The sequence below is a fragment of the Neovison vison genome, chromosome 8 (assembly GCF_020171115.1).
Source record: "Neovison vison isolate M4711 chromosome 8, ASM_NN_V1, whole genome shotgun sequence".
In the NCBI taxonomy this organism is placed as follows: domain Eukaryota; kingdom Metazoa; phylum Chordata; class Mammalia; order Carnivora; family Mustelidae; genus Neogale; species Neogale vison.
This window is the reverse complement of record NC_058098.1, coordinates 43881942-43903342: the sequence shown is the minus strand read 5'-3', so window position 1 is coordinate 43903342 and position 21401 is coordinate 43881942.

The window sequence follows — 21401 nt, the reverse complement described above, 5'->3', positions numbered from 1 at the left end:
AAGATGTCAAGGAGTCTACAGTCCAGCGATGAAGATGAATCTGGGTAGAGGTTCAACTCTGACTCATGGTGGAAAGCCCCATGTGCTGTGACTCGGGAAGAACAGCTGAATTGTTGGGATAAATTTGAAATAATGACCAGAGGTTGTGTTTTTATTCCCCCTTATCTTTAAACAAATAATAATGATCATGAAAGTAGAAACTCATTGGAAAATATAGGGAGGATAAAGAAGAAAATTAAAATTATTCATAGTCTCCTCATCCAGAGAAAGACATTATTATATGTGGATATATTTCATTTCAATTTCTTTTATCTGAAAATTAAGGCTTTTTTTAGGAAAAAAAAATTAGAATTATACTTTTATATAATTTTGTATCAACATTATATCATGAGCATTTTCAATTATCACTAAAAATTGTTTGACACGTAATTTTTAAAGGTTACCTAACACTCTTATGCACAGACACGCCATAATTCATCCATCCACTTTACATGTGAATTGGATATTCACATTTTGAATGCTGCTGCTGGTTATTCACATTTTACCAAGTTTTACTATTAAAAACAATGCCATGATATATACTATTGTGTATTATTTTCCCCAAATCTTGCACGGAGTCTACCTTCTGTAAAAATGGTCAAACATTAGTAAGAGATTCTAAAATTTCTAATTAAGTCACATTCATTCTTGTTATTTTGATGTCGCTGCTTTTAGGAAAGCTTTTAAACCATGAAGACTCATAGCCCAGTCTTACCATGACTACTTGTGCCTGGGAAAAGCTGCCTTCTTGTCCCATGAACTATCTGGTCTGGTCCATTGGCCACATGGTGGCTGCAGCTCCATCTTTTCCATTTTCACACCATCTTGCCATGGATTAGCCAAGTGACCACCTGCAGTTCCAACTATCAATGGCCCAAGTAGAAATAAGTTCCCCTTTCCCAACAGTCCCCACCAAAGTCCTAGCAATGAGTCTCATTGGTTCACTTTGTTTCATGTGTCATGTTTGTGACCTTGACCAATTATGAAGGCCAAGGACATGAAACAAGTTGGTCAGCCTGAATTGCATCTTGACTTCTTCCTTTATTTCCCGGCTATGTCCTGTCCACTGTTTATTAACAAGCAGCCACAACTCAAGGTTTTCTAGCTATACCACTTTTTTAATATTAAGGAATGATAAAAGGAGTCAAGCTGGAGCAGGTCCAACCTCTAGTTTTTTGGGCGATAACCTTGCCAGCAGCTCAAATCCAGTATGCTCCAAACCAAATCTTCCTTCCTCAATAGAGCACATGCTTCCTCATGTGTCCCTAGAAGCCATCACAGTATGTGACAGACCCTGTGGCTTAGCTCATCCAGATTCTATTTACAACCACCTCCACGCCTTTTCTTCCCTCTATGATGAAACCTATGAAAGCTAAAAACTGAATCTCCTAGGCTTTCTCACTGGTAGGAGGGACAAGCAAACATTTCCAGGCAATGATGGAGAAGCATGTGATCACTGGAGCTGCTGCAGCCACTTTGCAATTACAGCTCTAGTAGGCCACATTGTAAGGAGAAATAGCATATAGAGGACACTCTGTCAATGAGGGTGCTTCAATATGCTGAAATGGTTGGGGGCTGTCCACCTCTAGACTTCCTGTTACATGAGACAGACAGTCCTCTACTTTCTAATCTACCATCACTGTAGATGAATTCCTAAGAGATGTACCAGCCTTCCGGTCAACTAGAGAACCTTAACATTTCTTCATCATTTCCCACAGACTTACTCTCTATCACTGATCACTGATCTGTCGCCACACACTATTGATTGTAACTCATCTGGGAAAGAAACTAGAAGCAACAGAAAGCCAGGTTTTCAGTGGAATATAAACACTGAAAACTGTCTAAGCGTGTCAGCTATGCATGGATGGGTTCTCTGATATGTGAAAAATGTACTTGGTGGGAAGTTATAAGGCAACAAACATAGAATTTAGAAGGGTAATTAATTATACTGCAGTTGCTAGAAAATGTTAAGGTCTCTTCCATCTTTGAAATGCTAAAATCATTCAATTAGAATCGGGAAGCATTGCTTCTAGTCACACACACGCACAAAAAAAAAAAAAAAAAAAAACAGAACAAAATACTGTAACTTGTAACCCAAGCTGCCTGATAAAGAGAAGAGATCTTATCAAGGGAAGCTCTTTGTCTGCCCTGGACATGGAAGCACTTGGTTACATTTGTTTAGGAGCCAGAGATGTAGGCAGAGGTATATGTGTGTGTGTGTGTGGGAGGGGTGATCCTGCCTACAGAGGGGGAAAATTTGGAGAGAAAGCAGGGTGAGAGGTCAGTGAGGCTGAAGAGAGGGCAGGTCACCAAGGTGGCTAAGTGTCTGGAATGAGCTCTCAAGAGATTAGGGTGTTAAGGGTTGCATTGTTTGCTACGTCATCCATCAGACAATCTCCCCCAGTTCTTTAGTAACATCTTAACGCCTGGGTGGCTCAGTTGGTTGGACGACTGCCTTCGGCTCAGGGTGTGATCCTGGAGTCCCGGGATCGAGTCCCACATCAGGCTCCCAGCTCCATGGGGAGTCTGCTTCGCTCTCTGACCTTCTCCTCGCTCATGCTCTCTCTCACTGTCTCTCTCTCTCAAATAAATAAATAAAATCTTTAAAAAAAAAAAAATTCATGTGAAGATAACTTTTAAATGGAAGCAAAAACTGAGTTTCTCCCCTGGACATGCACATGGAAAAACAATACTTCAGGCAACAAAACAATGACCCCAGACCAAGGAGGCCATCAGAACGGAATACCCAGGAACTCACAGACACCTTGGGACTCAACAGGCCATGAATTGGGAGTTCAAGGGTATCTTACGGAAGTTTCAAGGGCTAAGAGGCCCCAGATGACATAAAGTCTTCCTGGGAGGGAGAGATGACTATTTCTTGAATAACACTCATCCCATAAAAGACATTACATATGAGCAGATAAGCTACACTGCAGACCAGGAAATTTTTTTATTTACAGTCTTCCTTTCTTTATCAGAGTCTCTGTAGCCAAAACAAAGAGCTAAAAGATACAACCAGTTGGAAAATACAAGAGAAACACTATAGGATATATGCAGGAGATGTTACATTGGTCTGATATTCCAGAAGGAAGCATCAGAGAAAATGGAAAGGAAGAGATAATCAAAGAATGTGAATAGAGTGTTTATCTGTACTGAAGGAAGGCATGCATCTTGAGACTGAAAAAACCTACTAAGCATGATAATTTTTAAATCACAGGCCTCTACTGATAAATTTCTAAACTTCAGGGATAAAGAGGAAAATTCTAAAAGCTCTGAAGGGGAAAAAAATCATAAAACATAATATGAGGCTATAAAGATCTTACACAAGACACAAAACCCCCAGTGCCATGAAGGAAATGACTGATGTATTTGACTACACAAAGACTAAACATTCCTCCAGTTTGCCATTTTATTTAAGCCTGAAATAAAATAAAACTATATATTTATGTGATACATAGATAGATAGATAGATAGATATAGATATAGATATAGACAGTATATAATTAGCCAAAAAGTCTCAAAAATGATACAAGGCAAACTTCACTTGGATGGACCTCTGGGAAAGGATGAGGATGATATGAAAGGATTTCACTATTTTTATTGTTTATTCTGCTGAGTTGTTTTGAATTTCAATTAGGATGCCCTACTCTATTATACTCAGAGTTTTTTTTAAATATGAAAAACACGTCATAAAAATGATTATTTGCCAAGTAAGAGATTATGAACTGCCTGCTTTATATATTTTATCATTCATTCATTTATTCCATATACATAAATAGGGCACCTACTATATGCCAGGCATTATTTTAGCCATGAAGAATATAGCTGTGAACAAAAGAGGCAAAACTTCCTGCCCTCGTGGTATTTTACACTCTCATGAGTAGAGATAGACAATACAAATAATTAATAATTATAATAAGAAGAAAAGCCAACAATTATATAACAATACACACATATTAACTCACCTACAAGTATCTCTGTTTCACAGATGAGGAAACTGAGGCACAGGATAACCAATTTTCCCAAGGTTACCCAGCTAGTCTATAATGAAATCAAGCCATGCAGACACCTGATCTATCTCCAGGTTTATGCTGTTAACCACTTTGCTCTGTGCTGCAGTATGTCAGACGAATATGTCTTATAGAGGAAAAAATAAAGTCTTGAGGGTGGAAGGAGTGTAGGTGATGGGGAGGATGGGGCCAGGGGCTGAAATGGACATCAGATATAAGGCAAGTCCCTACTGAGAAGGTGCCAGGGAGAGAGAGAGTGAGCCATGTGAATACTGCGGAAGCATGCTCTAGAAAAGAATAGCAGGAGCGAATGTCCTGAGGTCACCTGTGCCTGACATGCTTCTGGGACAGTAAGGAGGTCAGGGTGACCAGGCTGGAGTTGGTGCCGGGAGAAGGAGACAAGAAGCTGAAGCTGGGGAGTAATAGAACCAGATCACACAGGGCCTGAAGGCCACAGTGAGAACTCTGGAGGTTGTGTGAGTGAGATGAGAGCAATCAGAGGGTTTTATACAGGAAATGCGTATAATCTGTCATATTTAAAATGGGTCATTCTGGCTGCTGGGCAGAGAATAGACAATGATAGGGAGTGGGGCACGGGTGGACAAAACCAAGGGTAGAAACTATGAGATTCGTTACAAAGATCCTGAAACTTCCAGGTGAGCAAGAAAGGTAGATCAGGTATCCTGAGACATGACTGGATTCTGGATTTCTTCTGTGGTCTGTGAGAACAGAAAAAAAGGAGTCAATTACTGATTCTAAGGTTCAGGCATGAGCCAATGGGGGGATGCAGTTGCTATTTACAGGGACAGGGAAGGCCGCAGGAAGAGAACTTTAGGAGTAAGGAAGACCAACAGGTTGGTTTTGGACATGTTCACTTTGAGATGATTTTTCAACATGCAAGGGGGGATATGAAGCAGGCATTTGGATGTATAGGCATGATCAGAAAGCAGTCCAGGGGTCTCCGTAGTCCATTTCAGGTGCAGGAGAACACATGAGCAGATAAATGACCTAAAGCTTCTCACTGTTACCACATAGGCTCCAACTAGGCAGAGTTTCCAGTGATCTCAAATAACAAAGTGTTATTGCAGCCAATTTATACTTAGCCAAGAAGCCTAACATTTGTTTCCAAAAAGCTGTGTTCAAGAGTCCAGATTGCCCCCAGGACTCAAGAGGATATGGGATCATCTGTCTTCTTTGTCCTAAAGATGCACCAGTGAAGACACTGTTGTGCATGGCTGTGGCCAGAAAGCTAGTTGAGATAGCAGACAGAGCCAAACAGGGTAACATGTAGCATTCACAAGAAGAGGGAAGAGCAGTAAAGTTTGACTATACCCTCACACCAAGATGCCACCTGCTGCTCTCACCTGATGGGAGTAAGTGACCAGCCTGATGTCCACCATTCTCTGTACCTGGAGGATGCAGGGTCCAGGTGTGAGGCATTAGGTGCAACTCTTCACAGACTCAAACAAGGGGCCTTGACCCTCTAAGAACATTGCCCCTGGAGTATTTGTGTAATATACACCATTGACACCTGGCTATTTTTTTTTTTTTTTTGTCAGGGCTACATATGTGTCCTCAAAGAAATGAACATACTCACCTGGCAGGAAAAATTAGAGCTGAGAAGAGACAGCCAATTATAAGTGGAGAGACAGGTGAACTTTGCAGTTTATCAAGGTAGATGCATCATCACCACATTCAAAACAGAACCATAAAGAGAACAGAACTGTGCTCATCAGATGTGCTTACATAGAGGACACAGAAAAGCTGAGCAGCATACCAGCAACACAGAACCCCAGATGCTGTGCTCAGAGGGAGTGGGCCCCTGACAGTGCATGAAAGCCACTAGAAATAATCATACAAAGAAGGTATCCAAATTCTTCTCTCCTGTTCAAATGGAAGAAAGGCTTTAATCATCCCCCTAACAGCCAGCATCTTTCTGACATCCCAAGACTTGTGAATAAGAAAGACATTATTATACTAACAGTCATTATAGTGTTACATACGATAAAGTCATTAGGCCATACTGGGGATGGCTGTGATCACTGAGTGCTCAAGTGGGCTGGGCACTCCCAGGTGCACTACCTCGTTCAGTCCTCAGGGACCCTGTGGTCAGTTCTCAACTCCTTCCTCTGCCTCATTAGCACCTGACACAGGACCGCTCCTTCCTCCTCCAAAAAGCTTCAGGGATGTCACCCTCTCTTGGCTGTTCCTTCTAAGTTGTCTTGATTGGCTTCTCCTCCCCTCCCCATTTCTCTAAACATTGTGGTCCCACCTTCCTATTGCTTACAAGATATCCTCTCCTTGTCCCAGGGCTTTACACACAGAGTATAAACTGACCACAGCTAGGATCTTACTTCCAGCCCAGTGTGTGCCCTGCTGGGATAGCTAATAGGCCATTCAAACCAAGTATGTCCAGCAGGCCTTGTGATTTTTTTCCTCATCTGCTCCTCCCCATTATTCTGGTATTCTCCAGATCTGTCAATGGTGCCCTTCCTTCCAGAAGCAAGACCAAAGCTCTCATAGATGAACCATACACACACACACACACACACACACACACACACTCCGACAGCTAATCCATTTCTCCCACCCCCATTCTTAGTACCTGGTCCAAGCCATCTTCTTCTCCTTTGGTTATTCTTGGGCTGTTGCTGAGAGACATTTGTTTCTGCCCTTGACCTCACCCCTCATCTAGCTATGCATCTGTCTTCAGCACGGCAGCCAGAGTGATTCTGCTAAAACATTTCAGAGTATGTCTTACCTCTGCCTCCATCTCAGCCCCCAAGTTCCCACCTCCCTCAGAGTAACATTCAATGTCCCCACTGTGCCAGCAAGGACACATCCCTGGCCCAGCCCTGCACCCATGACTTTATCTTCCACTTCTCTCTCCTCTGATCCAGGTCTGACCACATGGGCCTTTTTGCTGTCCCCAACATGCTCCCCGCTAGGGCTTGGCACTTCCTGGGCCCTCAGCCTGGCCCTCTGTCTACCTGGAAGTCTGTGTAACCCAAACATCCCTTCTTCAGAGAGGCCCTCCCTGATCATCCACCAAAAAGTGACAACCACCCATCTCTCTCTGTCCTCCTTAACCCATTTTAATAGTGTTTACCACATTCTCACTACTGAGATAGGATATAATTACTATTTTACTTTTAACTTATGTTCTAATTCTCTGGCCTCAGTGTCAGGAGTGGTACCTTAAACATCACTGTGCTCAATAAATATGTGTTGAATGACTCACAGTGGCCCTGGGAGAAAGTAGAGTCCCAGGAACATGGCATTGGAGCATTCTTCCCCAAGTGTACAAAATTAAGCAGATGCATTGTCAGAAGAGAATGTTAGAGAAGAAAGAACACTGACCAAATGTTCATCATTATATTTTTCTTCCTCCTCCCTCTCCTCCACCTCCTCCTCCCCCTTCTCCTCCTCTTCCTCCTCCTCCTTCTTCTTCTTCCTCTTCCTCTTCATCCTCCTTCTTCTCCTTTAACTTCCTCTCCTCCTTCTCCTCCTTCCCCTTCTCCTTCTCCTTCTTCCCTTTCTTCCCCTCTTCTCCTTCTCCTTCTTCTTCTCCTCCTTTCCCTTCTCCTCTTTCTCCTCCTTCTTCCTCTTCTTCCCTTTCTTCCCCTCTTCTCCGTCTTCTCCTTCTCCTTCTTCTTCTTTTGAGAGGGAGTGAAAGACTGTGGGGTGGGGGTAGGGGGCGGAGAGAGAAGGAGAGGGAGAATCTCCAACAGATTCCCTACTGAGCATAAAGCCCAACTAGGGACTTGATTTCACGACCCTGAGATCACAACCTGAGTTGAAATCAAGAGTCAGCCCCCCCACACCCCCAGCCAAAAAAAAAGCCAATTTCTTAACTGACTGAGCCACCCAGGTGCCCACTTCATCTCCTTTTTAATGATGAATTAGCCATTCCGAAAATCTTCTGTGATAAAATATTCCTCCCTAAATATTGGTCTTTATCCAAAATAATTGCCACTCAGTTTTAATATTGTAAATGTAAACTTCAAATTAGCACATTTTCATTACTTTTCTTTTAATAAACATTGTTTTCCATAAAGAAAGTAATTTGGAGAATTCCCAGTGTTAGAGCTGGCCTCTGACATGTGCAGACTCAGCCACATGCATTCACTTTGAGAATTAAGTTCATAACTGTTGGGAATTCTTGGGGCTTGGGCTGGGGCTTGGGGTTGGGACTTGGGGTTCAGTTTCTGTCTTTGACTTCTGAGGTCTTGCATGTGTTTGCATGTAGCCGGGAGAGTCCAACAAAAGGGTAACACAGGGATTGTGAAGAGACAAAACATGAGTCACTTTAATTCTATGTGACCAGATGGGGTTTTTATTTGTAACTAAAACTTAAAACAGTGAAACTGGGCACAGTTCTGTTTGGATACACTAGTTCTGTTTGGTGAGTGAAAATGTCAGTTCATCCATGAAATATTTTATCAAATTTGAATAACATCTTTAAAACTGAACTTTAATTTTTAAATTGTTAATTATTTTAAAAACTGAAAAACAAATTAAGGAATGAATGATTATTATTGATTATGACATGGCTGATACTGGGACCTATTTTGTAATCTAAAAGAGGGAATGTTAGAACAATCTTCTCTGGGCATCAAATAGACACACCACTAGTGGTAAGTAGCTATTGTTATCATTCTTGACTTTTTACAGATGAGGAAACTGAGGTTTTAAGTAGCCTGACTTAAGTGGCAAAGCAAAGATTCAAGGCCAGGCTGTCTATAGGGATCATGTCTCCTTGATGTTAATAAACTTTCATTTATACTTGTAATTAATTGAAACTGGGACATTTGTGTTTTTATAGCTGAAAGTCACTCGTGCCAACTCACACATACTTAAGTGAACTGAGTTAAAATCAGTTCTTAACTCTATGGCCCAGAGCTTCCACGGTACCCAAAAGAAAGTATGTCTGTGCTCAGTAGAAGACACATGAGAGCATTCAAATCAGCTTCATCAAGAGGATAATGGATACATTGGGGTATCATCATATAAGAAAATACTAGACAGAAATAAAAATGAATCAACCATGAACACACATGAAGATATGGATGCATCTCATAGACATAAGGTTGAGAGAAAGAAGCCAGGCACAGAAGTTCATATATGGTATGATTTCATTCTGATGGAGATAGAGGTAAGAATAATGGCTAACTTGTGAGGGTGCCTGAACAGGAGGGAAACTAGAGAAACTTCTTGTGTAACTAGAAGGGTTCTGAATCTTGATTTGGGTTTTGTTTACATAGGCATATACACATATGATATGGACTGAATTGTGTTTCCCCAAAAATTCATAACTTAAAGCCCTACCCACAAAGTGACTGTATCAGAGATAGGGCCTTTGTGATACAGTTAAGTTTAAATGGGCTCAGAAGGTTGGGACACTGATCCAATAAGATCAGCATCCCTGTGAGAAGAGATGTCATTGGCTCACTCTTTCTCTCTGACCATGCAAGCACACAGTGAGAATGTGGCCATCTGCAACCAAAGGAGAGAGCCGTACTAGACACTGACCTTGTTGGCATCTTGAATTTGGACTTCCAGGCTCCAGAACTGTGGGGAAATAAATTCTTGCTGTTTAAGCCACTGAGTCTGTGGTATTTTATTATGGCAGCCCCAACTGACTCTACAGAATACAACATGTAAAGTTTTATAGAGCTGTACACTCTTAAATTCACTTTAAGCACATTGTGTATGTTATATCCTAATAGATAAAATAAAAGACTCCCTCCAGGCATCATTGGGGAGAAATACCTGAACCAAGTACAGTGCCTTCATTGCCTCTAATTTCTAGTGCCTCTCCTGAATCTAGGCTTTGAGATACAAAGATAAGATAAAAAGAGCAACTCCCATGTAACATGGAACCTGTCAGTAGGGACCTCCTTCCAACCACCTAGCAGCCTGCTGGATTCCCTGTGCAGAAGGGAATCCCTTCCACTTCTTTCAGATGATGGAGGCTGGAGGAAGTGGCCAAGTTTGATGCACAGGGCAGAGCACGGCAAAAGAGAGCCTCTGCATGCCTGCCCAGGCTAGTTGTCATGGCCAAGCAGTTACTGATGCCTCTTCTGTTTCCCAGCCTGCATGAAGATGGGCATTGCCTGGAGGGTTAGTATTTGTCAACAACAGATGGGGAGGGCTACCTCGGGGCACGCCAGTGTTACAAGGTGCCACACAATGTTGAAGGCTGTTGATGGACACCAGGACCTGACCAAATGCTTCTGAGCTGGGCAAATACACCAGAGGACAGGACCCACTGTGCAATGTAGAGTTAACACAAAGAATAAAATGATTAAAATAGGACACTTACAGCAGAAAAATGCAGCTTATCTTTCCTGTTCTGCTCTCTACAGAATCCTGGTATAATTCATTTTTGTTGCTCCAATGTGATCACATAACACCATCTACTAAAAAACAATCTGAGGGGTTTGAAGTGGCGGGGGGGTGGGAGGTTGGGGTACCAGGTGGTGGGTATTATAGAGGGCACAGCTTGCATGGAGCACTGGATGTGGTGAAAAAATAATGAATACTGTTTTTCTGAAAATAAATAAATTGGGAAAAAAAAATTCCTTCCTAGAACTTCTTCAGCGATCATAGTAAAATTTTATATCGACTCTTTCTGCATATATTCTCACTTCTTCTAAAAATAGGAAGTGATTTCCAACCAGGATATACATTTCTGGCTGCAGACATAAATTTAGGTTTTGCTAAAATATTACTATATTTAGGTATAAGCAGCACTAAATTTAATGAACAAATTTACTTATTCATCTAGGTAAGATTTATTAAATGTTTATAATATAGAAGGTTCTGTGTCCAAACCTACAAAGGTATCTGTAGAGAATAATCATTTATTTAATTATTACTTGCTAGGTTTTTTGCACATTTAGCAGCTTACTGATTATTAGCTAATGGATTAAAACATTAGGCAGACAAAACACAGAAAAAATTAATTAATGTAGATTGGTATCAACTAAGATGAAAGCAATACTGGTAAACTAAGCCAATAAGAATGTAAGATGCTATTTTTAAAAGTTTGATTCACACATATTCTCAGAACACATTTTTGTGAAAAGTGAGGTACAACTAGGTGCATAAAAGTAAGCCATCCCCTCCAATCAAGTGAAAAGTGCTTGATACTCTTACATTAATAGCAAAATAACTTCATTTTATTTGTAATTACTGAATATATTTACATGATTTAATATTAATTGTCATTGAGAGACAATAGTGTAAAACTACAAAAATCATTTAAATTAAAATAGGAAACTTAAAGAATCATGCTTTCTCTACTATCCCAACAATCAATACAGAATTTTTATAATACAGCTCTAATTGATGCTGTGAAGGTCAGAAGCTGTGAGAATAAGTATTAATCCTCCCTTTTATCATTTCTATAAATTTGTTCCTAGTAATGCTTGTGAGCAAAAGGAGAGGAAATGTGGATCAAGTTTGGTTAAACTGTGTTAAACAGGTGGGTTTATCACAGGACTTGTCAAAACCCTAGTGTGCTGGTGTTCATGGGAAGTTTCAAGATGGAAAGTCTTTTGTGATATTCTCCAAGCTAACTCTGCCTCCACATTCTTCACAGAGCTCCTGGGGGGGGGGGACCAGCAGTCTATTAGAACACACTTTGAGGAATACTTCTCTATTTCAAAAGGTCTGGAGAAACAAGTTGCTATAAAATGAATCCTCTTCCACCTTGAGCTAGCTCTGCCATGTAAGGCAGCCATGTTTCATGACATTGTAGGATAGCGTATATAAGCCTGCCTCCTCTAGGAAATCCTGGTTTCTGATTCAGAGGCTATGAGACAAAAGGTGGGGTAGATCTTTATGTTGGCTTGACCCTACCCAACTCTGGCCTCTGGCCTCTATCACCTCTGTGACCTGGGTGTCTGGCTGCCATAGAGAGAACCAAGATGTGGTAAGACAAGACACCCAGGGTGCTCATGGCAGTCAAGTGTAGAGAGAAGGGAGGAGCAGCAGAGGAGGTGGACTGAGGGTAATAGTTGGGCCAGGATCAGGGCAATGGAGAGGCCTGGAGAAGGAGTGCTTAGCAGATAGGCAGAGGTTACGAGAACCTCTAGTTCTACAATAGCAAAATATGGAAGCAGCCCAAGTGTCCATTCATAAATGAATGGATAAAGAAGCTTTGAAGCAAAGAAACTAGCTTTGTCTACAGCTAGTTTCAGCTAGTTATCTGTTGTGATAGCAAACAAATCTTAATGATGAGGGAGCACGAGGCTGGCTGAAGACAAAGCAAAAGCTGGCGCCTTGCACCCCTCTCTCCATCCACTCCCCCTCAGTCATTTGTGTAGCATCCCTCAGGCAGCCCTGACTGCCATGAACAATAAGCAAATAGTTAACCTTGCAGAGCTCACAATCCTGCTAGACCGGAGTCTCCCTTGGCTTGCAAATGTCCTAAATCTCACTAACAAAGATGATTGATAGCAGGATTGTGACATCCCACCAAAAAGTCTCCCAACTATCTTAATGTTAATGGCTGGTCTAAAGACAACATTGATCAAGCCAAGGGCAAGGCCTCAGGTAGGCCTCAGACATCCTGGCACCTTCTAGGCCCTCTTTAGCATATGAAAACTCCATTGAAACCTTCTTTCCCCTCCCCTTCCCCCAACTGCAGGGTACATAACCTGCCACCCCCTCACAACCCGGGGCAGCAGCTCTTCCTGCCTACGGGTCCTGTCCCCGTGCTTTAATAAACCACTATTTTGCACCAAAGATGTCTCAAGAATTCTTTCTTGGTCAGCAGCTCTGGACCTCAGCCCACCGAACCTCACCTAGGTTCTAGAACTTCATCATTAACATCTCAATGGTTCAGCATAACAACACTTTCCTTCTTACTCACACCACAGTATGATACAAGTCAATGGCTCTCTGAGTAGTTTCTCCCTGTGGGGTGACTCAGGATCCAGAAGCCCTTACCCTGTGGTGAGGGTCACTAAGTAGAGGTGATAGAGTTGACTTAAATTGTCCAAAATTACAAGCCAGAAGTAGTGGGGCAAAGATTCATAATCATGTGGTCCAACTCCTTGGCTCCATACTCCTTTTTTTTCCTCTTTTAAAAAAATTTATTAATTTTTAAAATTCTAGAAGAGTTAATGAACAGTGTTCTATTAGTTTCAGGTGTATAAATACAGTGATTCAACAATTCTTTACATTACTCAGTGTTCATTATGACAAGTGCCCTCCTTAATCCCTTTCACCTATTTCACGTATTTCCCCAACCACCTCCTCTTTAACCTGTTCTCTATATAAAGAGTCTCTTTTTCAGCTTGTCTCTTTTTCTTTGTTCATTTGTTTTGTTTCTAAAATTCCACATGTGAGTAAAATCATACGGTATTTCTCTTTCTCTGACTGACTTATTCTGCTTAGCATTGTGCTCTCTAGCTCCACCCATGTTTTACAAATGGCAAGATTTCATTCCTATTTGTGGCTGAGTAATATTCCATTGTATATATATTCCACATCTTCTTTATCCATTCATTTATGAATGGACACTTGGGCTGCTTCCATATTTTGGCTATTGTAAATAATGCTGCTATAAACATAGGGTGCACATATCTTTTCACATTAGCATTTTCATATTCTTTGGGTAAATACCCAGTAGAGGAATTTCTGAACCATATGGTAATTCTATTTTTAATTTTTTGAGGAGTCTCCATTCTGTTTTCCATTGTGGCCACACCAGTTGCATTCCTGCCAACAGTGCATGAGAGTTCCTTTTCCCCACATCCTCAACAACACATACTTTTTCTTGTATTTTTTATTTTAGCATGGCCCCATACTCTTGGCCAATCTGCCTTCTACTTTTCACAGGGTACAGACATTGACCAGAGCTTAACAAATGCTCAATAAATTCTTGTTGACTGAGCAGTTAATGATTAGAGAGAAGTGGTTTTCCATTAAATGTATTGTTTTTTATGTTTTCCTCAAACATTAGGATATAATTGCAAAATAATGTAACCAGTCACTCATAGGAGACAATTCTACGAGAAGCTTCAACAACAAATTGTGTGGTCTTGCAAAAATAAGACTACAGGATTGTTAATTCTGTCTCTGACTCTTTGGAGGTCATACCTGCAAACCTCAGAGCTTACCTTGCTCCTTTTCCAAACACTAACAAGTCTCTTACATCATGCAAGAGCTCCAGAACCTCTGCCAGTTAGTCCCTGGTGGCAAAGTTGGGCTCATCCCACTGCAGGTAGGAAAACCCACAAGCAACAAAAGAGAGAAAACAAAGACTCCTGATTTTCCTATTTATTATAGAGCAGCCAAGCTCAGAAGTTAATAAATGTAAAAGGTTGAGAAACTTGAGAATGAGATAAAGGAATGTGGCTATTTCTCAACACCCAGAGCTTTTTAATCAGCTCTTCAGCCGCAATGGCTTAAGGACTTAGAAACTGTGCTCTGGCTCATATATTCAGTAAATTCCACCCCCCCATCTCCAACAGCTAGGGAAAATCCAATCATTTCATAATTACTCTAGCCCAAGGTTGGTGGGGAACACTGAGGAGGCAGAAAAACTGCCTGTGGGAAAGAGCCTATTTTCTTGGGAACCTTCTGATGCATTCTTATGCTGGTAAAGTTGTTCATTATTGTAAAAGAAGACATTTTGCAACTTAAAAGGCAGTGATCCCCAGAGCACAGGCACTGTAGTAATTTGACAAGAGGTCTCACGCTGTCACAATTAGCATGACTGAGTGATTTTCCAATTTGCAAAATGCCTTGGGAAGAAAGAAAAGACAAAACCCAGCCCCAAACACACCACTCAGAAGTAATCATGAGGAGTACTGTTCCCATCTCTGCCTCCCTCTTAGGTCTTAGGTGGTATCCTGAGCCTGGCCCCTCAGACACTTTGCAGTGCCTCCAGGTACAGTCTCTTACAAAAGGGCCTCCTCTTCTGGCCTCTGCTGGTCAAAACAGATCAGTGAAGAAGTCCCACTGGTACACCCCCAAGCCTGCATTGACACACAAGCCTCCTTGCAACAAATGTTTATTGCTGAGTCCCCAGCGTGTGGTCTAGTGCCTGGGGCAGAGTATGGGCTCAATAAATATTTGTTGAATTAAATTTAAAAATTAAGTGTTTGATGCCCACACACAGGGCAATCAGAGAAACATCACTAAAGTTCCTGCCTGCAAGGTGTTTACAAACTAGCAAGGTAGATGTATATAAACACAAGGGCATCCATCATTTTCCCAAACCATACCAGTCTGGCAGCATAGACCAGGGCTGCAGATTTGGGTGATAAAATGGTCACTGACTTAGCCTTCATCAGCAAATCACTGAAACTCACCTCCACTTTCCCCTACGCTTTCAGAGATGGCTGTGTCCAACCTCTAGGAGACAACAGCTGCCTCCCTTCTCCCACCATTCATGATGCAGCCCCCAGGTCACTAGGTGCCCAGCCCCATCCCAGTCTTCCTGTCCTCAGCCATTCCAGTGGCCATCTGGGATGCTCCCTACCTTGTGTCACATTCCATGATCAGATCACAGTCCTAGGCAGCCTTGACTTTCAGAGCCCCTAACCAAGGGGACCATTTTGTCACTTAACTAGGTGTTTTGGTTCTTTCTAGTTCCCTTTTCCTCTCTAAGAACATGGTGTGCATCCCTTTTGTTTGGACTTAAAAACTAATCTGCATCAGTCTTAAAATCTACCCCTCTTTTCTCACTAGCTTTCTAGGGTGCTGGGCTAAGCTTGAGCAATTCAACACCTCTTTACCAAAGAAATGTCCAACCATGCCTACAAATTAAATAATACTAAATGGTTATTATTGAAAACCCTAAATACACATGGCTGGGGTCAGTTCAGCAGCTTATTAGTACCTCCTCTACAGTTCTCTCTGATCTTCCTCTGGTCCTAAGAGAATGGCCACAGTCTTAGGAAATGTGACCTCATACAACTGTTTTCAAAGGAGAAGAGGGTGTCAGACCTCTCTGCTCACATATTTCTCTATTAGAAAAGAAGAATAATTCTCAGAACCTTCTGGAAGGCTTCCCTTTACATTCTACTGTTCAGGATAATTTATGTGCCCCTCCCACCCCCAGCAAAGAAACTAAGAGAATCTCCTCCCAAATAAATAAAATTGTGATTCTTTTAGCAAGGAATGTGGGTGAATACTTTTACATCAATAGAAATGTCTTCCACAATCAACTGAAAGTGTGGATTAGCTCATATAGCAGAAAATTTGGCTTTCTCAGCTCCAAGGCTGCCTCATTTATGTCAAGACTCCGGTGTGCTTCTCTGATTCTCTCATCTTTACCTTCTAAGACACTAGATAGCTGACTTAGCATCCTCATGTACATAGTCCCAGTGAAGGCAGAGGGGTGTTTCCTCCCCTGTGCTACTCTTCGAATACTGAGGAAAATCCTTTTCCTCAGCCCTTAGCTGACTGTTCCTCTGGTTCCACTGGTCAAGATTGGGTCAATACACAAGTCTCAGAGAAAGGATGTCTGGGAAAGTGAGTATCTGGCTTTCTGCAGAGGAAGAGGCATACCTCTGCCAGCAAGGAAAAAAGGCAGGGGATGGCTGTTGGCTAGGCATAGTAGCAGGTATTAACCTACTATGAAAATTATAAATATTTAGAGTAGAGAACTCACCGTGAGACTGTGCTAGCAGAGACAAGTTCACAGCAGAGTGAGTTCGTGGTCATTTAACCCCATAGAAGGGACACAGAACCAATCCCCTTAGCACATTATTAAACTCCGTGAATGATGCGCAATCAAATTGTTCAGTTCAAGCTATTTCAAGCCATTGGCTCATGTTCCTTGAGGAACAGCAGCTTTTCGCCTTTGCTCTCCACCTTGGTCTGTTTTCCTTGCTGGAAAAGGCAAGCCCATGTCTTAGCTACAAGCCAGGATGCCCATGAAACAATCCCCCCTTCAGATGGATTTAGGAACCACAAGTACGGTTTGGTTATGCATGACTGAGCTCAGGAAGGAGATGAATAAACCCAAGCAGTGGGTGGTATTGACCCTAGCGCTGGAACCTTTATTTGTGGAGCATAACAAATAGCATGGAGGACAAGGGGAGTTAGAGAGGTGAAGGGAGTTGAGGGAAATTGGAAGGGGAGGTGAACCATGAGAGACTATGGACTCTGAAAAACAATCTGAGGGTTTGGAAAGGGCGGGGGTGGGAGGTTGGGGGAACCAGGTGGTGGATATTGGAGAAGGCACGGATGCATGGAGCACTGGGTGTGGTACAAAAACAATGAATACTGTTATGCTGAAAATAAATTTAAAAAATTAAAAAAAAAAAAAGAATCATAGAATCATTGCTCTGAGTCCCTGCCATGGCATTAAGACTACTTCTATCATCCTGACAATAAGGAACCACAACTTTGCAGATTGATGTGATGGGCTTCACTGGCAAAAAGCCACAGCTTTACCTAACATTTCTACTCTTTTATGTCTGGCTTCCTCTTGGGAGGCTCAGACCCTGACACCCCTTAACAAGACATAGAACCATTGACTCTGTAGTTTTGACAAGGGGCAGAGATGATGCAGAGATGACTGGCGGGGTCTTGTGCATCATGGGGCAGTGCATGGGACAGAAGGAGCATAGCTAATGTCCACTAGAACCTTATTGGGATAGACCAGAATGATCAAATTTAAATTCCTAACAACCCTGGCGTGGGATGGGGGTGGTTAGGAGTCACTCTAAATTGTTCCTAATTTCCAGAAGAAGAAAGCTTACTCTCCCTGGGGGTTTGTAACTTGCCCAAAGTCATAACCTCAAGGACTTGGTAGAGCCTGGCTTTGAATCCAGGATTTCCAGATTTCAGTGCTATGCTCTTCCTCCTCAGCTTATTTTATGGAAATTTTCTGAGAATTATTGCAATCCCGCTTTCCCCAAATTCCTCTGTGAACCTCCGTGTGGTTTCTACATCCACCTAGGAGGCAAGCCGGATACTCCAGGTGTGATTCTGAAGAGTCAAGAAGTCAAATCAAATAATGATCTCTGTTCCCATGGGTCCAACCTTGTGGTCACAGAGGAATGAAACATGCTTGACACAGTGGCACTTCAAACACTAATGTTAAAATGCAATTATTTCTGGAAAGGGGAGAGGGTGCCTTACTTTCCCACCAAGATGGAAAAGACCATTAAGAGGGCTCCACTGAGACAGAAGTGGAGGAGCATGGAAGTGGGAAAACACCAGACTACTTAGATAATCTCAGAGCAAGGGATCCTGGATTTGGGGACTTCACAAAACAATGTGTGCCTCTCTACCCTCTCCAAATGCTTTCCCTAGAAAGTGGCATGTGTGCAGAGCATCAATGACCTCCTGGCTCCCATCTGGCTCCAACCAATGCTGAATATGGCAAGCTGACTACATTGGACCTTCCTATTATGGTGGGAGCAGTGCTTTGCTCTCATTGGGATACACACATATCTCAGACAGGGGTCTGCCTTCCCTGTCAAGTACCAGAAAGCAGAATACAATTGTAAGATCTAGGCTCTGGCATCAGGCTCCCCTGCAAAATTTTGGCCCGGCCATCCGGGTCCCTACCTTAGAGATGGCCGTAGGGATCAAAGGGGTTACCCATGTGTATGCTCATTACTATTCCAGGCATTTTCTATCATTTTGCAGGCACGTGTCTGTCAACTTCTTACAGATCTATGTCACAGGTAATATTATTCCCATTTTGGGGATGAGCAAGTTGAGACTTTGGTGAAGAAATTTGGTTAAGGAAGTAGAACTCTAGGTCTGTCTGTGATTAGCCTCTGTGTAAAACAGTCTCTTCAGGCTGCGTTATCTTAGACACACCATACCAGGTACTTGGAAATACACTACATCATTTAATGACATGCCCACATTATATATATATGACAATGGGTCTGGACAAAACCATATGTGTGAGTGTGTTATGTGTGTTTAAAGAACAGCCATTCCAGTAGATATCAAGCAGTAAACAGGGTGTAGTGCTACCAACTGAGTGTAAACAACTTTTGCAGGATATAAATAATATTCAGACAAAGACACTGAGTGAAACAAGACAGAAACAAAACCTCTCCATAATTGTATCCAAACCATATTAGAGATAAAGTACACTCTGCAACCACAAAAATAACTCATAATTAACCTTTGTTCCTTTACCAGTGATAACTTTAGCCCCATTTTAATCCTTTTGCCTCCTGAATAACAATTACCAAGACACTCAAAAATAGTGTTGTTCCTCCATCCTAAAAGCATCCCATCTCGAACTAGCCTCCACTTCCCTAAATCATCTTTAGAATCGCCCAACAAGCCCCCATCCCATGGGAAACCTCTCTCAATTTCCTCTTACTGAGACATTCCCAACTCCCCCAGTGTGGGCCTTTCCCTTCTCTTGATATAGATAGTTAAACAAACCTGACCTTGTTCCTCCAGGAGTGTTCCCAGATCTTTGGCTAGTGGGGCTTTGGAGACACACACACACACACACACACACTTTAAAGGATTAAATAGTGTATTCAAAGATGAAACTCACTGTACAACAATATCACCCACCTCATGCAACTTCCATCAGAAGACAGAAGGCTGGATCCCTCTCCCAGATTCCAATATCTTTGCACAGTTCCCTGATCTGTGCAAAGTCTACTCCAGAATCCCTGAACTTTGAAGCCAATGTTCAAGTTCCTCTAGGAAAGCCCTAATTTCCCAGCACCTGGCTCTAGCAGTAAACTCCTGGGTCTAAGAGATTACAAACATCTGAGGAGGGACTGGGCTTTAAGAACTCAGAACTCAAACACACAAGGAGATGCCAATTGCAGCCACTGAAGCAAGACAGGAAACCAGAACCTGTCCCATGACAAAGAGGTGGAAGAGCCCTGGTTTGAGAAGGGGATTCTTGGCCTGGCTCTGCCATTTTGGCCAGAGGGACCTCAAGTAGGTCATTTCACTCAAGATAGCCAATGTTCTAATCTGAGCTCCTAGAGCCCCCATACTGACCTGAACACAGAGACCCCCACCCACCCAGGAGGGGCTGGAAGGGGTCAACAACTCCACCCTCATCAGTCTTAAGTGCTCATGCTTCTAATTTAGATGGCATTTGAAGAACTCAGCAGATAAAAAAGCAGTTTGAAAAATCACCACACTAGCTAAATCTGTGGTACCCACAATTTATGTCAAGAAAGGACAGAATCCAATGATTAGACAAAAAGAAAACAAAATTTTCAGTCAATTCTTCAAAACTTTAAAGTCAAAGGGGTGCCTGGGTGGCTCAGTGAGTTAAAGCCTCTGCCTTTGGCTCGGGTCATGATTCCAGGGTCCTGCGATCTAACCCTGCATTGGGCTCTCTGCTTAGCAGGGTGCCTGCTTTCTTGCCCCCCCCCACCGCCCCCGGCCCTCTGCCTGCCTCTCTGCCGACTTGTGATCTGTATCTGTCAAAAAAAAAAATACAATCTTTAAAACAAACAAACAAACAAACAAAAATTTAAGGTCAAATGTCTGATGACCTTGCCCAAAGAAGTGCAGCCTGAAGATCCTCTAGCCCACAGGGAACCTTAAGAAAAGTCTGATTGATGGGTGGATTATAACATAGCATAAATATGCCACTTCCATTTTAACAGTTAAGTAAGAACGTTCAACACCATCATCCAAAGGAAATACGTAATATTGGGATTTCTGATAGCACGGGGATATGGAGAGATATGAGAAAGCTATGTTTCTGCTTCCAGGCCCTAAATACGCACCCAGGGCTATTGATACATCAGGCTGGTGGAGTTAAGGCCCCAAACTGCAGGGGGCAGCAGTTATGGCAATAGATCCAGAGCCTTTGGGATCATGGTAGAGGGGGAAATGTGGAGAAGAAGCAGATGTACATCTGTGACGCAAATTACACAGAAGGGGGAAATGTAAGTGTGGGGTGGAGGACTGGGGGAAGGAGCTGGGACCCACTGGCCAGAGGATCCTGCCAAGTCTGGAGAGCAAGTGGGGTGCTTGCCAATCACTGCTCTCTCTGCAGACAGCTAATTTGTCCGGCAGAAAGAAACAACACACACACAAACTCTGTTTCCATGGGCTTTCTATTTTTGTTTTTCCTATCTTTTAAAATCATGGAAGAAAGGCACATATACACAGGAAAATGCACAAATGACTAATGTATGGCTCAATGAACCCACACAGACTGAACACACAACTGGACCAGCTCCCAGATGAGGAGACAGAGCATTGCCAGCCTCCACCCTCAAGCCTACTTCCCCAAACTCCCTTCCAGACTCAGACCGCTCTGCATCCTGCCTCGAACACCGTATATTAATGTTTCTTGTTTCCAAACGTTATGTAACTGGACTCAGCACGAGTATACGCACTCTTCAGTGCCTGGATTCTTAGGCT